Source organism: Podarcis vaucheri (genome assembly GCF_965113315.1).
Source record: "Podarcis vaucheri genome assembly, chromosome: 1".
In the NCBI taxonomy this organism is placed as follows: Eukaryota; Metazoa; Chordata; class Lepidosauria; order Squamata; family Lacertidae; genus Podarcis; species Podarcis vaucheri.
Genome location: NC_138759.1, coordinates 88,522,694 through 88,537,749, shown reverse-complemented (window position 1 = coordinate 88,537,749; position 15,056 = coordinate 88,522,694). Strand labels below are relative to the sequence as shown.

Below are 15,056 nucleotides of genomic sequence, written 5' to 3'. Positions count from 1 at the left end.
GGCTGTCTGAGCTGCTCCTTTTAGCTACTGGACGCAGTGACTTTGCTTGGCCTCTTGTTTGGGGTGTTTACGGCTCCGAGGGAAGCAGCCTTGCTGAATTCCCTGTGTACTCTTAATTTCATAGTTATATATATATATATATATATATCCATCCATATCCATATACTTTTTGATACAGGTTTTATTGGCATTTCCATACATTTTACAGACACAGCTGTTACAGAGACACGTTTCTCCCAAGAAAGCCCGGGGGAGATGGTGCCTGAATCGGCTCAGTCTTGGCCCAAGAACAAGGCTCTCTTCTCTCCCCCTCTCTATCAGTGTCAGAACGCGCTTGGGGACGACACACTGGCTGGCTAGGCCAGGCCTCAGGGGAGCTGTCTTGCTGCCACGTGGCCCATATGAGCTAGGATCTAGGGCTTTGCAGTCGTGAGATGCTTTTGTTTTCCTCTGTCCTGATGGAATATTTGCCACTTGTATGCCAGTGCCCAGAGGTTTCTGCTGGACCATCTCTAGTGCAGGCACCCACATATATTGTCTCCTGCCTGTCTGATGCCAGTCAAAAACAGAGTGATGGGAGTGTGACAGGTTTCAAACTTCTTGGAGATTTAGTTTGTTTTAAAAAAACCAGCTTTATCTGCATTGGTTACCAGTCTGTTTCCAGGCCCAGTTGAAGATGCTCTTGTTAGTGTTTAAAGCCTTAGATGACTTAGACCCCCAATTTCTGAGATACTGTCTCTTGTTTACAGACTCTCTTGGGTGTTATTGTCAACAGAGGGGACCCTTTTGATGGCTCCATTGCCCTCTGAAGCTTGGGTTGTGGTGGCCTGAGAGGGCACCTTTAGTAGCAGTTGCTAGGTTATGGAATTTCCTCCCCACAGTGGTGCATCTGGCACTTCATCATATCCTGAAGACACACCTATTTGCCCTGGCTTTTGACAACTGAGATATGTGTTTTGAGACCCACCCTATTCCTGTGATTGTGATTCGTTTTACCTGTTTTCAATATTGAATTTGAGATTGTAGTAACCCATCCTGGGATCTGCTAGTGAAGGATGGGTAATAAATTTAACTTGACAATATCAATACAATTTTGGGGCAATGCCTTATGAACATAGGCAGTTACCTTATACTAAGTTAAACTATTTACCCATCTAGCCCAGTACTGGCGATACTTTGCCAGGATCTCGGGCAGGGGTCATTCCCTTCATCTGCTCTTAGCCTCATGCTGCAATGCCATGGAATGAAACTGGGATGGTCTGTGTGCAAAGCTATGGTTCCTCCACTGTCTCTTTTTTCTTCCAGGGTCTTGGCTCCAACCTATTGTTAGTTTCCTTCAAGATTTCTTGCAGCTCTTTATTTTGTCCAAAGAATGGTTTAGAGTTGATCACCCTTGTCGCTGTGTAAATAATATAGAAGAATGGCCTCTTTACAGGTTTCCCTCCAAGGATTTTCCTTGGTACGGAATTTGACTTCTTATGTGATCTTTAAGGTGCTTTCTTCTGTCATGCCCTCCTCCCTCTAGCTTATTATAAACAGGCCAGGTGTATATTGATAGTGTGAGCAAGAGATGTCTAGGGAATATGGATGGTAGAAGAGATGGTCGAATTCTGCAACCTGTGATGAGCAGCCAGCAGGAGGCTGCACTGACACATATTTTGCTTAGTGTAGAAAAAACCAGCCATTTCTGAATGCAATGTGCTTTAGGAAGGGAAACACAGGGGCCCTGAACAAAGAACTGAGAAAGTGAGGGTGGCTTTCTTTCTTGGCTGGAGGAATGTCAGGATGGGAGGTAAGGCCTTCTTGAATTCACAGTGCAGACCAGGCACAGCATTGTCTCTTGCAGGACCCCAAACTCTGCTTTGTTGTGAGGAAAGATAGGAGTCCAGCTGTGCCTTACCACAAAACTTCAGTATTTGGATTGCTCTCAGTGAACCTTATCTGACTATGGCTCCCTCTCCAATTTCCAGTCTCACGACCACCTCAGCTTCCTCTTCTTACCAGGTTTGGGGCCCTTGCTTGCTCAGGAATTACCACCCATTTCTTCTATGGCTACCCACCCTCCATCCAAGCTATTCGCCTGGGTCAAGCCCCCAATGCCTGGATTTGCCTGCGGCTCTCAAGGTGAGCATGCCTCAGCCTGTCATGTCCCACCACGTGCTATTCCCTGCGCTGTTTACTGTTCTTTTGTGGGCTAAGGGGTTTCCATTATAGCGTAGGGTGCTGTGAGAGAAGAGGGGGAGGTGTATGGCCACATGGGGGTCAGGAGACCAAGCAACACAAGCCTATCCTTTATAGAACTGCATGGCTGCACAGCTCATAAAGCAGCCCCCGGACAGAGAGGGGGATAAATCATTTGGGTGCTGGCATTGGTGGTTACCCACGGTGAGATGCTGGCTTTGCATTGGACGGGCCCCAGACCATGAGCTGCGAGAGAGCGGAAAAGACTGTGCAACCTCAGACAGCCTTTTCTCCCTACTTTCCGTTCTCCCTGCCTTGTTGATTGTCTCTCTTCCAAATCTGATCTTGCCCCTCAAGGCTGTGCCCCATGATTCTAAGGCTTTGGGCTGGCCCCTTGATGCAGAGAGAGCAAACCAAGAGCAGCAAAAACGATTGCTTTCAGGTTTAACCTCAACTCCCATTTACTGTGCCTGGGAGGTGAAGCCTCCTGCTGGTGATAGGAAGCATTTACAGATTGAATTGCTGGCAAGTAGACTTGGAGGCACATCCTTGAAAGGCAAGACTTCAAAAAAAGGGACTGTGACATGCATTTGAGCATGGATGGGGTACCATAAAACTTCCATGATATTTTGCTGAAAGGGCATCCACACACACCAAGAATGCACAAATCATTAGAAGAAGAAGAAGAGAAGGGTTTGGATTTGATATCCCGCCTTTCACTCCCTTTAAGGAGTCTCAAAGCGGCTAACATTCTCCTTTCCCTTCCTCCCCCACAACAAACACTCTGTGAGGTGAGTGGGGCTGAGAGACTTCAGAGAAGTGTGACTAGCCCAAGGTCACCCAGCAGCTGCATGTGGAGGAGCGGAGACACGGACCCGGTTCCCCAGATTACGAGACTACCGCTCTTAACCACTACACCACACTAGAAGGAGCATAGGGTTTGTGCAGTAGAAAGGGTAACTCCCCTCTGACTCTAACCCTGTCTTCTCCTTTACTGCTCTGGCTTTGTTTTCCTGTTTGATAGTAGAACACAGCTCCGCACAGACAGGAGTGACTAAAAGGTGTGGTGACTTGATCGTTTGTGGTTGGGCCTGTCACACTAAAGCAGGAACTCCTGAGCCAGAAGGATGATTAGCCTGGGGACTTTTCTCCTCATAAAACCTAGTTTCACTGCTGTGGTTGTATTGTGTTGTGTCAGTTTAGGAACTCCTTTGGTCACTTTGGAGAGGTGGATTCCTACCCACTTCACAACATGCTCCTCTGTTCAGATCGTTGCCTTTTGTTACCTCATTGTTACATTTTTATCCTGCCCATTCTCCTAGAAGTTCAGGGTGATATACGTACATGGTTACTTCTAATTTTCACAATAAACTTGTGAGGTCTGTTATAATGGAGCCAAGAATATTCAGTGAGGTTCATGGGTGACAGGGATCTGAACGTGCTCTCCCTCTACTATCTGCTGTGACCTTTCTGCCCTCTAAACCTAACATCAGGCTGGTAATTGCTTCAGGCTTGATGTGTTACTGTGGAAGGATGTTGCTCTATTTTCTGGTTTTCACACAGAGAGGGGATGGGGGGGGGGGAAAGCTTCTCCTTTATTGATTCTTCACTGGATTCTTCAGTTGCCAAAAGTGACAAGGAATCCTAAGCTGCTATAAGTACCTTGTTGCAGGCTTCTCTCCAACGTCCAAAGTTAACATTGTCTGCTCTCTCGGTGCACACTCTCACAAAGTGGTTTGGGGCTCCTTCTTGCACCCTCCAGTCATGTGTCTCCCATGCTGCCATTCTGAACCCACAGCAGTACACAAAACAGTTTCTGAACCCACAGCAGTCCTCAAAACAGATTTTGAGGACTGAAGAGGTTGTGCTTCTAACTGTACTACTTTTGTAAAGCTTTCGCTCACTTCCAGTCTTGATTTGAGATCCCTGGAAGTTTCTCCATTGAGTTAGTCTGGAGTCTCTGGACCTGCTGGCTGCCTTGACTGTAAACAGCTATTTGGTACCAGGTCCAATTCGGGGGGGGGGCAGAGGCGCAGGGAGCTGGAGTAGGCCCTGTTCTCAACCTCCATGAGCAGAGTGGCTAAGGCTATGCCTAATGCAAATAGACCTGACTCTCTCTTTTCCTTTTCCCCTGCCTGCGCTGCTTGTACAGTATGCCTGCCTTTTGGCTCTGTAATAGCTCCCGGGCTTTACTTTGGGATTAGTCTCTAATTGGAAGCCGATTTTGTTTCCCTTCTCCCCTTCACAAGGCTCACCAGTCCCAGCGGGACAAAGCGATTAAGTTGAGGTTTTGGAGGGTTTTTTTAATATGGCAGAATTATTTTGGAACGGCCGGGATCCTTACATGATGGACTCCTTGAGAAAAAAAATCCCCAGGCTTTGCCTTTCCTACGAGGCCCCTTTTCAAGTGGTTTTGCACAGTACATGTCTCTGGGCAGCATGCGTCTCAAACAGTTGCTGGTAATTATAGAAGCCTCTTTCCCGCACGCCCATTACTCAAAGGATTCTTGTGTGTTTCACAGAGTTTTGCTTCAGCCTGAATAAGACTCTATTCAGGATTTCCGAGGCCTGGGATAGCAAAGCATCTCCTCGCTTCATGCAGGCTGTATCTTCCTGCACTGCCACCCCCACTGGCTCTTGAATGGCACAAGGCCTGGGGCATGCTTAATGGGAGGAACTCCTCCTGGTTACACATACATGCACATGCCTTTTGTGCATGTGTTACATATGCACACATACATGTACACACCTTTTTGTAGGCCATATTACTAATAGAGGTCAGGACCTACCCGCTGGATTAGAGGAGTGGTGGTGTACAGGAGCTTTGGTAATGAGGTGGGGGAGCACATTTACTCCCTATGGATAGGAACTTTCTCCAGAGGCATAAACAGAGCTTGGTCTTGGGGAAGACTAGAGTACTACAAGAGGTGGGCTTCTTCTGCTGTCCTTTTACACCTACTGCTGTCTCTCTTTTTTTTGTCTCACTCGGTCATGGTTTAATGGCCACTCTGTTTGCAAAAGAGATTCATGTGCTTGTCATTCATATACTCATTAGGAAACTATTTCTATTGAAATCAGTAGGGCTTGCTCCTGGCTAAATAGGTTTATGGTTAGGGCAGGGGTAGCCAGTGGTGATAACCTCCAATTATTGACCACGCTGGCTGGGGCTGATAGGACTTGGAATCCAACAGCATCTGGAGGGCACACCATTGGCTACTCCTGGGTTAAGGCATTGAAAGATAATGGGCAGTAATTTTATATATATGTGTGTGTGAGAGAGTTACGCAGCTAAATTATATTAAAGAGGAAATTGTCTTTGTAGCAGGGTGTGTCTGATAAAGAGTCAGTGTGGTGTAGTGGTTAGAGTGCTGGACTAGGATCACAGTTCAAATCCTCATTCGGCCATGAAATTTGCTGGGTGACATGGCCACTTAATGTCTCTTAGTCTAACCCAATGTTTCTCAGCCAGGGGCCATATGGCCCCTGGGGCCCCCAGAATATTCTAATGGGGCCATAGGTGAAAAATGCATAAATGGGGGACCACAGCACGAGGCTAGGGGGCCACAGAAGTGAAAAGTGAAGGGGGGGGGGGAAACACATGCACACTTTTAAAATCCTGATTGGCTGGCTATCTGCTTGGCTAATCACAAGTGGGTAAGGGAGTGGTCCACCAGGGACTAGCACTCCTTTTTGCCACATGTGTTTTCTTGGAGCAGTCCTGGTTTGTTTCTGGTGGGAGAAGGCAATTGTTAAGGCTCCTGTTTTGACCAGTAATCCGGAACCAGGTCAGGTAAGTACAGTGGTGGAGTGGCAATGGGTAGGGCTGGGTAAACAGGAGCTGCTTGTTGCTGCTGCCAATGCTGGGCCCAGTGGGCCTAACTCTGCAAGGCGCAGGGTGCAGTTCACCCCAGCGACTAGTGGATCAGGGCCTTCGGATGTTGCCACGGGGCATAGGGCATGTCGGCAGTGTTAGCCTGGCTCTGTAAGACATGGGGTGAAATCTACCCTAGCACCTAGCTGAGCAGGGTTGTCTGGTGCTGCTGACTTGCATCTAGTAAATAACTAAGTGTCTACTCAGAAGAAAGCTGCACTGAGTTCAGTGGGCCTTTCTACCAGGTAAGGGTGTGGGGGGCTATGGTGCTTTATCTAGGCAGCCCGGGCTCCTCCAGATGACAAGATCTTTTTGCAGCAGGTCAGTGAGGACCACTTGCTTTTGAAAATTCCCTGTGCGCCTTTTGAACTGTGTCTGTAGGTTTCCCCCTCTATGTCAAATCACTGGGGTCAAATAAGTGCTGTTTACTTTTTATAATACATGGAAGATGGATCTCCCTTGGGAGGTTCTGGACTCTCCTTCTTGGAGATTTCTAAGCAGAGGTTGGATTGCCATCTGTCATTGATGCTTTAGCTGAGTTCCCTACATTGCAGGGGGTTGCACTAGAAAGATGGCACTTGGGGGTCCCTTCCAACTCCACGATTCTGTTTTTCTGCTTCATGTAATTGTATTTTGTATAAATTATAAAAATTATAAATAAAACATGTTCTATTTACAAACAAAACATTTAAATACCTACCTTTCTACTGGTAGGATGGGAGGCATGGGCATATCCAGGATTTTTGTTGGGGGGGCAGAACCTCAGATTTGTATTGATTTGTATTTATAGGGGGGCAGCTTCCCCTCTGCCCCCCTTGGCTATGCCTATGGGAGGCCACAGGAAGGAAGGAAGGTTGGAAGGGGGCCATGGCCAGAAAAAGGTTGGGAAACACTGGTCTAACCTACCTCATGGGGTTGTTATGATAATAAAATGGAGAGGAAGACTATCACCTATGCCACCTTGAATTCCTTATAGTAATAAATTCAATTTACAAAAAATCCTTTCCATTTACAGTGGTGCCCTGCAAGACGAATGCCTCGCAAGACGGAAAACTCACTAGACGAAAGAGTTTTCCGTTTTGGAGGTGCTTCGCAAAACGAATTTCCTATGGGCTTGCTTCGCAAGACGACAATGTCTTGCGCGTTCCTGCTGGTTCCCCCCCCTTTTTCTAAGCCGCTAAGCCGCTTATCAGCTGATCCGATCAGCAGATAAGCCGCTAAAAGCCGCTAATAGCGCTAATCCGCTAATCCGTCAATGGGCTTGCTTCGCAAGACGAGAAAACCGCTAGATGAAGAGAATCACAGAACGGATTATTTTCGTCTTGCGAGGCACCACTGTAATATGTTATATTAAGGTTCACTCAGCTCCAAAATGCCAGAAAATTACAGCCGCTAAGGACTACACCCTCAACAGACACATTATTTAGGCAATATTGATATGGCATGGAGTTCTGTGCTGTGGTGAGTTCCAGCTTCACCACTACCTTGGAGCCAGATGGCTGTCAGTGGGAGAGGAGTGGACCTAGCTCCCAGATTTGTCTGTTTGCTTGAATAGACGTGAAATCTGTGGAACTGAAGCTATCATGCAGTTGGATCTACTGTTCCACATTGCAAGAATCCAACAAGCAACCAGTACTATCCACACAGAATGATAAAAGTTAGAAGGGCCTTGAAGGTCATCTAGTGTACTCCCCATGCCATACAATCCCCTCTGTTGATTTTTATGTTGTATGTTTGCTAAATGTGCAGAAGCATGCCTAGCTGGGGGTTTTGAGATCTCTGGCAAGCCTAAAGGTTGGAAATCCAGCAGGTAAAGCACACACAATCATTTGCCCATTAGAAATCAGCTATGGTGCACCTCAGATATATTGCCATTTCTCCCATTATTTTTACTTATCTCCTTTGATTTCTTCTCCCCTTCTGCTTTCTCTTCTAACTTCTAACCTCTTGGCCCACCTCAATTGTAAATTCTTCAGGGCTGAGGACACTATAGACTATCAAGAAAAAAGAGCTGGCAAATCCCTTATCCGCCAGTGCTATAGTTTATTGGCTATAGCTTATAAGATTGATTAGCATATGGACTAGTGACTTTACCACTGGCATTGCCAGGGGTGGGACTGAATATTTTCCTTAGTGCCTGGGTATTTCTGGCTGGGTAATGAATTTTGGGAAATAAATGAATTTGAGGATAGTGAATAGAGGGAACTGAATTGATTTAGCGTCGGATCTGTTGGGAAACTGGGGAAGAAGAAATGACTTGGGATAATATGTGGTGGGGTGCAAATTAGTAGAATAACTTATCTGGGGTGATTTGGATGGAAAATTAGTTGGCATGCCTTCTGTGACATTTAAAGTCTAGATTTTCATCTATACATGGAAACTGACATACACAAAATTGTGCTTATGCGCCCTTGCCACAAATCTTTTAAGTTCCAAGCGATGCTTCTTGGTCTCACATTGACAACAGTCTGCCTTTGTCAGGCCCCAAGGGCCTTTCAGTTTACCTAGCCCATGGGTAGGCAAACTAAGGCCTGGGGGCCGGATCTGGCCCAATCGCCTTCTAAATCCGGCCCGTGGACGGTCTGGGAATCAGCATGTTTTTACATGAGTAGAATGTGTCCTTTTATTTAAAATGCTATGGGTTATTTGTAGGGCATAGGAATTCGTTCATTTTTATTTTTTTCCCAAAATCTAGTTCGGCCCCCCACAAGGTCTGAGGGACAGTGGACCGGCCCCCTGCTGAAAAAGTTTGCTGGCCCCTGACCTAGCTCCCTCCAGGTTCTCCTCCCCCTGGTTAATGTTTTGTCTGCAGGCCTTGTTATTGTTTCCCACCCTATCTCAGTCAGTAGCAAGGTATATCTCACCAGGATTAATAATAATGGAGTGCACTGGGAATAAATTAAGTTGCTGGGGTATTTTCATAACTGACTTGGGTAAAGCTGCTATATGGTTCACACCTTCCACTTTCGTGAAGCACTTCACCTCTGTGAAGCACTATGCTCAGTAAGCATGTACATGCCAGAGCAGATGTAACGTTTAGTAGAGGTGCTTTTCATAAACTACTTTCCTGAGTTTCCCTGCACCCTCCACTGGGTACAGAGCTGCAAGGCTGGCCCACCCATGAGGCAAGATTAAGCGTCTGCCTCAGGCGGCAGGATCCACAGGGGCAGCAGATCCTGATGTAGATCTTTATTCCTTCCTTGTTCTTGTCGTAGATCATTCACCCCTTCTTCCCTAGTGAAGAGGGGAGCGGCATTTTGTGGTTCATCTTGGGTGCCAAAATGTCTTGAACTGGCCCTGCATAGCTGAACAGTCAGCCTTATGTGGAACTACGCAGAGATCATAAAAATGTTCCATAAAAATGTTCCTAGGGTGAGCTCTCTGCAGGTGCAGAATCCACATGTGACACTGCAGAGATGACCACTAAAATAATACTGTATCAGTTTCAGATAAGCTACCTGTGTCCCTTTGCTTTCTTGTGTAGGGGTGCCCAGTAGAGTTGTGGTTCTTTGTACGGTATGCTTATGTCATGAGTAGGCAGAATATATCTGTGAAGAATCTGATAAACTATATACTCTGGGTCCTGCACCATGATTGGCTACTGAGTTAGTTGAATCTTGTTTCCCAGTGTGGCTAGGGTGGAAATGGAGCTGGGGAGGGTAGTATCTGGAGCTTTCCATTATCTCCAATAGAATTGTTTTTGCTTGTAATGACCATTTTGTTAGTTTAACTTTGTGCTGACGAGAGAAACCGTAAGAGAACCTAGAAACTGGATTAATCTCGATATCTTTCTTTCTAGACTACCTAAACTGTCCATTATCAGTGGACCTTTGTTGTGACAAACATTAACTGGATTGGGGACTTTCATTAGCACGTACACCATTTAAAATTTCTATAACTTCACTAGCATAACTTAAGGATATGACTTGAATTGAGCTTCAGTGAAATTCCATTGAAAGCAATGGAACAAGTTGTGACTCATTTTATGTTGCTCATTTATCACATTTTTATCTCTCTTCCTCCAAGGATCTTAGGATTGTTTGCAAGGTTCTTTCCTCTGATCCCTTCAGTCCCTATAACAACCTTGTGAGGCAGAATATATGACTAGCTCAAAGTTACCCAGTATGCTTCATGGCCAAGTGGGGATATAAACCTAGATCTCCACACTCCACACTTCATGGCCAAGTGGGGATATAAACCTAGATCTCCACACTCCTAGTCCGATACTCTGTCTCTTACCATATTGAGTTTCTCCCAGTTGAGTTGCATTGCTTTCACTGGGCCTTAATCATGACTAGTGCTAGTTGGATTAGAGCCTTCCATTTTGCCTCTCCGGTCTTTCTCCACAAGTTTTACATCGGCCAAAATATATTGTATGCCTATTTATTGTATTTTATGGAATCAGGAACTGAGGTTTTGGGGTTTGCTTTTTTACGAGTTGGGAGAGCACATGGAGAAACCCAAAGAAACACTGGAAAAAGATTAAGTCTCTCCAAATTGCCCCATCTTAAAAATCCAAAACAGAGTTAAATGTTTTGAAAGAGTAAAGAACAGATTGCTACCTACTCACATTTCAGGTCTCTGCTTCTTGGAGGCAGCAATTTAATTGAGATGTTCTGTAGTCCAGTTCTAACTGGTCTAATCTATGGAATTCTTCACATTTCTTTTTCAAGAAATATCCTTGCCAAGTCCTATCCATTTTATGTTTTCATGGGGATCAACATATAGGTGGTGCAAAGCATCCTCTGATAGATGGATAACAGCAAGCTGTACATATGAAGGCTGACAACCCATTTATGTTAGCTCCATTTCTTGCCTTGTCTTAGCAAGTAACAGTGACTTGGTTGTAGCATGTAGCTTCCAGTCATTACCTGATGCTGGTTTCAAGCCAGCTAGCAACTATTTGGGGCTTTGAAAGGGCAGATTTCCTGGAGATGGGTTTGGAAACATCACCAGCCAAATGCGCTGGAAAGGCAGATTTTCACTAGGGAAATGTGAACAATAATTGGGAGGGTTTACTAGACAACCAGAAAGCCACAATTGCAAAAGATGGTTGCTTTGGTCAAAATCCCATCCTGGTTCAGAGGGGAAGTGGGTAGCTACAATTAGAAATAAAATAGCCAGGCATAAAGCAAATACCTAAAGAAGAAAGCTGTCAGTTAGGGAGTTAAGTAGAACTAGAGATCTGTAGCCCTACATTTTGGCTGGGTCTTTAGAATCAATATGTGAAATGCAGCCCTCTTCTCCAATCTTCTCATCCAGAAAATAGCATACAACTCCCTCCTGTCCCAAAGCTATGTGAGCTTTTTATCCTCCTTCTTCCTGGCTGTGCAGCCCCCTGCAATACACAGTCCCGCTTGTCCTTTGTGAATCTTTCACCCCCAGCATCATCCTCCTGCCTCCATAGCCCCCCAATATCACTCTGAGATGTGCATTTTCTGTCAGAACTCAGTCTTGTCTGCCAAGAAAGATGAAATTTTGGACCAGCTCACATGTTTGGCGCCTCTTCTGAAAGCTGTGATGACTTTTTTTAATAATAAAAAAATGAGCCCTTCGTTGAGTGTGCTTTTAGCATAGCCTATCCCTTCTTACTATGGGACGTGGGTGGCGCTGTGGGTTAAACCACAGAACCTAGGACTTGCCGATCAGAAGATCGGCGGTTCGAATCCCCATGACGGAGTGAGCTTCTGTTGCTCGGTCCCTGCTCCTGCCAACCTAGCAGTTCGAAAGCACGTCAAAGTGCAAGTAGATAAATAGGTACCGCTCTGGCGGGAAGGTAAACGGCGTTTCCGTGCGCTGCTCTGGTTCACCAGAAGCGGCTTCGTCATGCTGGCCACATGACCCGGAAGCTGTACACTGGCTCCCTCAGCCAATAAAGCGAGATGAGCGCCGCAACCCCAGAGTCAGCCACGACTGGACCTAATGGTCAGGGGTTCCTTCTTAAGGAAATCAGCCCTGAGTGCTCACTGGAAGGACAAATCTGAAAGCTGAGGCTCCAATACTTTGGCCACCTCATGAGAAGAGAAGACTCCCTGGAAAAGACCCTGATGATGGGAAAGATTAAGGGCATAAGGAGAAGGGGACGACAGAGGACGAGATGGTTAGACAGTGTTCTCGAAGCTATCAACATGAGTTTGACCAAACTGCGGGAGGCAGTGGAAGACAGAAGTGCCTGGCGTGCTCTGGTCCATGGGGTCATGAAGAGTCGGACACAACTAAATGACTAAACAACAACATGCAGCATAGTGGTCAGAGTGTCTGACTATGATTGGGAAGTTTCATGTTTAAAGCCCCACTCAGCAATGAAGCTTATTGGGTGACTTTGGGTCAGTCGTATTCTTTCTCTTTCTCAGGCTAACCTACTTCACAGGGTCTTTATGAAAATAAAATGTATGTGTCTTGGTGGAGAACTGCGTACATCTCTGTGGGTTCCTTTGGAAAAAGCAGGGTTATTGATTGACTGATAGACTGAATTTAGGTCTTGCCTTACCTCTAAGGAGCGTAAGGCAACAAATGTGGTTATTTCCCCTCCTCCCCTTTATCCTTGCAACAAACCTGTGAGGTGGATCAAACAGAGATAGAAATTTGCCCAAGGTAACCTCATGAACTTCATGGAAGGGTAGGAATTTGAACCCAGGCCTCCCCAGTTCAAAGCTGAGGCTCTAGCCACAACACCACCACTACACCTATAAATGTAATAAACAAATAATAGCCTGACCCCTCCCCCAAGAGAATTGGCGCAAAATGAAAATGTGTCCTAAGTGATTGTGTGAATCAAACCTCAGACCCCAGGTGCTTTGGGGAGGTTGGATCCAGCTTATTCTGATGCCCATGAGATGCCTCTGCACTAGGGGGCAGGAATCAGAAGAAGAAACTGTGAATGCCTCACTTTCTTCAGTCAGTTAGGGGGGCAGTAACCCTAGAACTGTCTCTCTCTGTCAGTGTCTAAAGTTCAAATTAGAGCTGGAAGGATGCAATATAAAAACGGGTGGTAGTGATTTTCGTACATGTTCAATGTTATTCAAAAGCTGAGCGTGGTTTGCTTATTAAACTTTATTCAACCCAGAGCGTCCTTTGTTTCTGAAGTTCTGCTGTGACTGGGCAGATATGCGGAAGGCAATTTACATTTTTTAAAAATGCATTTTTATATATCCTGTCATACTTAGCTCAAAAGCTTTTTTTCCACAGTAACTTACAAAACGAGGCTTATTTGTTCAGTATTGCAGTTATGATATATTGATAAACTACAATAGAGCTCTGTGATCAGGCTAGAACCACTCTTGGGGCAAAATGGTACATTTGCAGAGAGCTACTCATAAGGTGTTGAGATAATTTTGTCATCTATGGCAATGGTTCCCAATTAGGACCCCCTATTTTTCAAAGCCAAACCACTGACCCCCTGCTTTTGAAAATTTTAATAACGCTATGGTGATTACCTCTGCAAAGCATTTTTTTGAACAAAATGTGGGGTAGCCCCTAAAAAGCAAAGGATTTTACGTATACTAAAAAACAGATGAGGGCTGAACGATATCTGGTTTTCAACATTGTGATATATCAGCAGCTAAACATGGTGATATTCAGATATATCATGATGTCTGAAATTGAAGATCAGGCATGGGGAGGAGGGAAGGAGCAGCCACGGAGAGGGGGTTTGGATTTGATATCCCGCCTTTCACTCCCCTTCAGGAGTCTCAAAGCGGCTAACATTCTCCTTTCCCTTCCTCCCCCACAACAAACACTCTGTGAGGTGAGTGGGGCTGAGAGACTTCACAGAAGTGTGACTGGCCCAAGGTCACCCAGCAGCTGCATGTGGAGGAGCGGAGACGCGAACCCGGTTTCCCAGATTACGTGACTACCGCTCTTAACCACTACACCACACTGGATGGGTGGGGGGGAGGAGAGGAAGCAGAGTAGAGTAACCTCCACCGCATGGTTTGAGTGGGTGGGGATGGGGATGGGGGGTGCATCAAGCCACCATCAGCGGAGCAGCCCGCAGTGGCACACCAGCGAAGATGCACATCCACTGTGGCGGAGGCTGCTTTCCTGCTGCCTAAGAAAAGGTGGTCTGCCTCAGTGCCAGCGGAAGGTAGTGCCACGGTACCTTGAAGTGAAGACAGTCAGCTGCCCTGTTCTCTGTCAGTGTGAGGGAAAGGCAGCACCTTGCAATTGGCTGTTTTCCCTCAGCCTGAGGGGAGGCTGCAGTGTTATTGGCTGCCCTGGTCTCCCTCAGCGTAAAGGTAGGCAGCTCAGATCAACAGCATTATCTGCTGAGATCATCATGCGATATCAGTGGTGCCTTGAAATCAGCTGCCCTGCTTTCCCTTGCGTGAGGAGCAATATAGTGCTGTGTATTGCTGGGTCAAAATTGTTATCACGCTGTGAATTCAAAACCAGTTTTGGCCAATACAGTCAAACCTTGGTTGTCGAATGTACTGTAATCCATTCCAGAAGACCATTTGGCTTCCGAAATGTTTGACAACCAAGGCGCGACTTCTGGTTGGTTAGGGGGAGGAAAGGAATGGTGTCACAGACCCCTTGGGTGCATTCTGGGAACCACTGATCTATAGGAAAATATTTTCCTGATCTGCTTCAGGTGTGGGAGGGGTGGTGAACCTTCTGCCCAGGAGCCAAATGTATCCCCTCCCTGGCCTCTCTGTCCACACCTATGCACTCCTCTTGCCTGCATGGAGGATGAAGAGTGGTGTGTGTGGCCACACCCACTTTTGCCACTCCCACTTCTGGTATGCAGTCCCCATGTGGTCCTTGAGTTTAAAAAAGGTTCCCCACATCTGATGTGTGGGGTGACGAATATGATGAAACAACCCTAGGGCTGTGATGTCACTGAGTCTTCCACAGAACACAGAGTAATTTTTCTTGCTGGCTCAGCCCTTCTGCAGCATCTAACAAAAGTTGGAGGTTCTGCACCTTCTCATTGCCAAAAGGAAGGATACACTGACCTGCAACTGAGTAGGCTGCTGCTGTCCTCCTGCACCTCACAGTCCCT

General features: G+C 46.2%; 1 protein-coding gene and 1 long non-coding RNA gene across 4 annotated transcripts in view; one reads left to right on the top strand and one right to left on the bottom strand.

Annotated features, from left to right (window-relative positions):
* Positions 1 to 15,056, top strand: part of NHEJ1 (non-homologous end joining factor 1) — a 121,490-nt gene that overhangs the window by 45,440 nt on the left and 60,994 nt on the right. The window lies entirely within an intron of this gene.
* Positions 211 to 15,056, bottom strand: part of LOC309520384 — a 119,832-nt gene continuing 104,986 nt past the window's right edge. Inside the window, exon 3 of the long non-coding RNA XR_014214245.1 lies at positions 211 to 1,399. This is a non-coding gene — a long non-coding RNA (uncharacterized lncRNA). The remainder of the gene's footprint in view (positions 1,400 to 15,056) is intronic.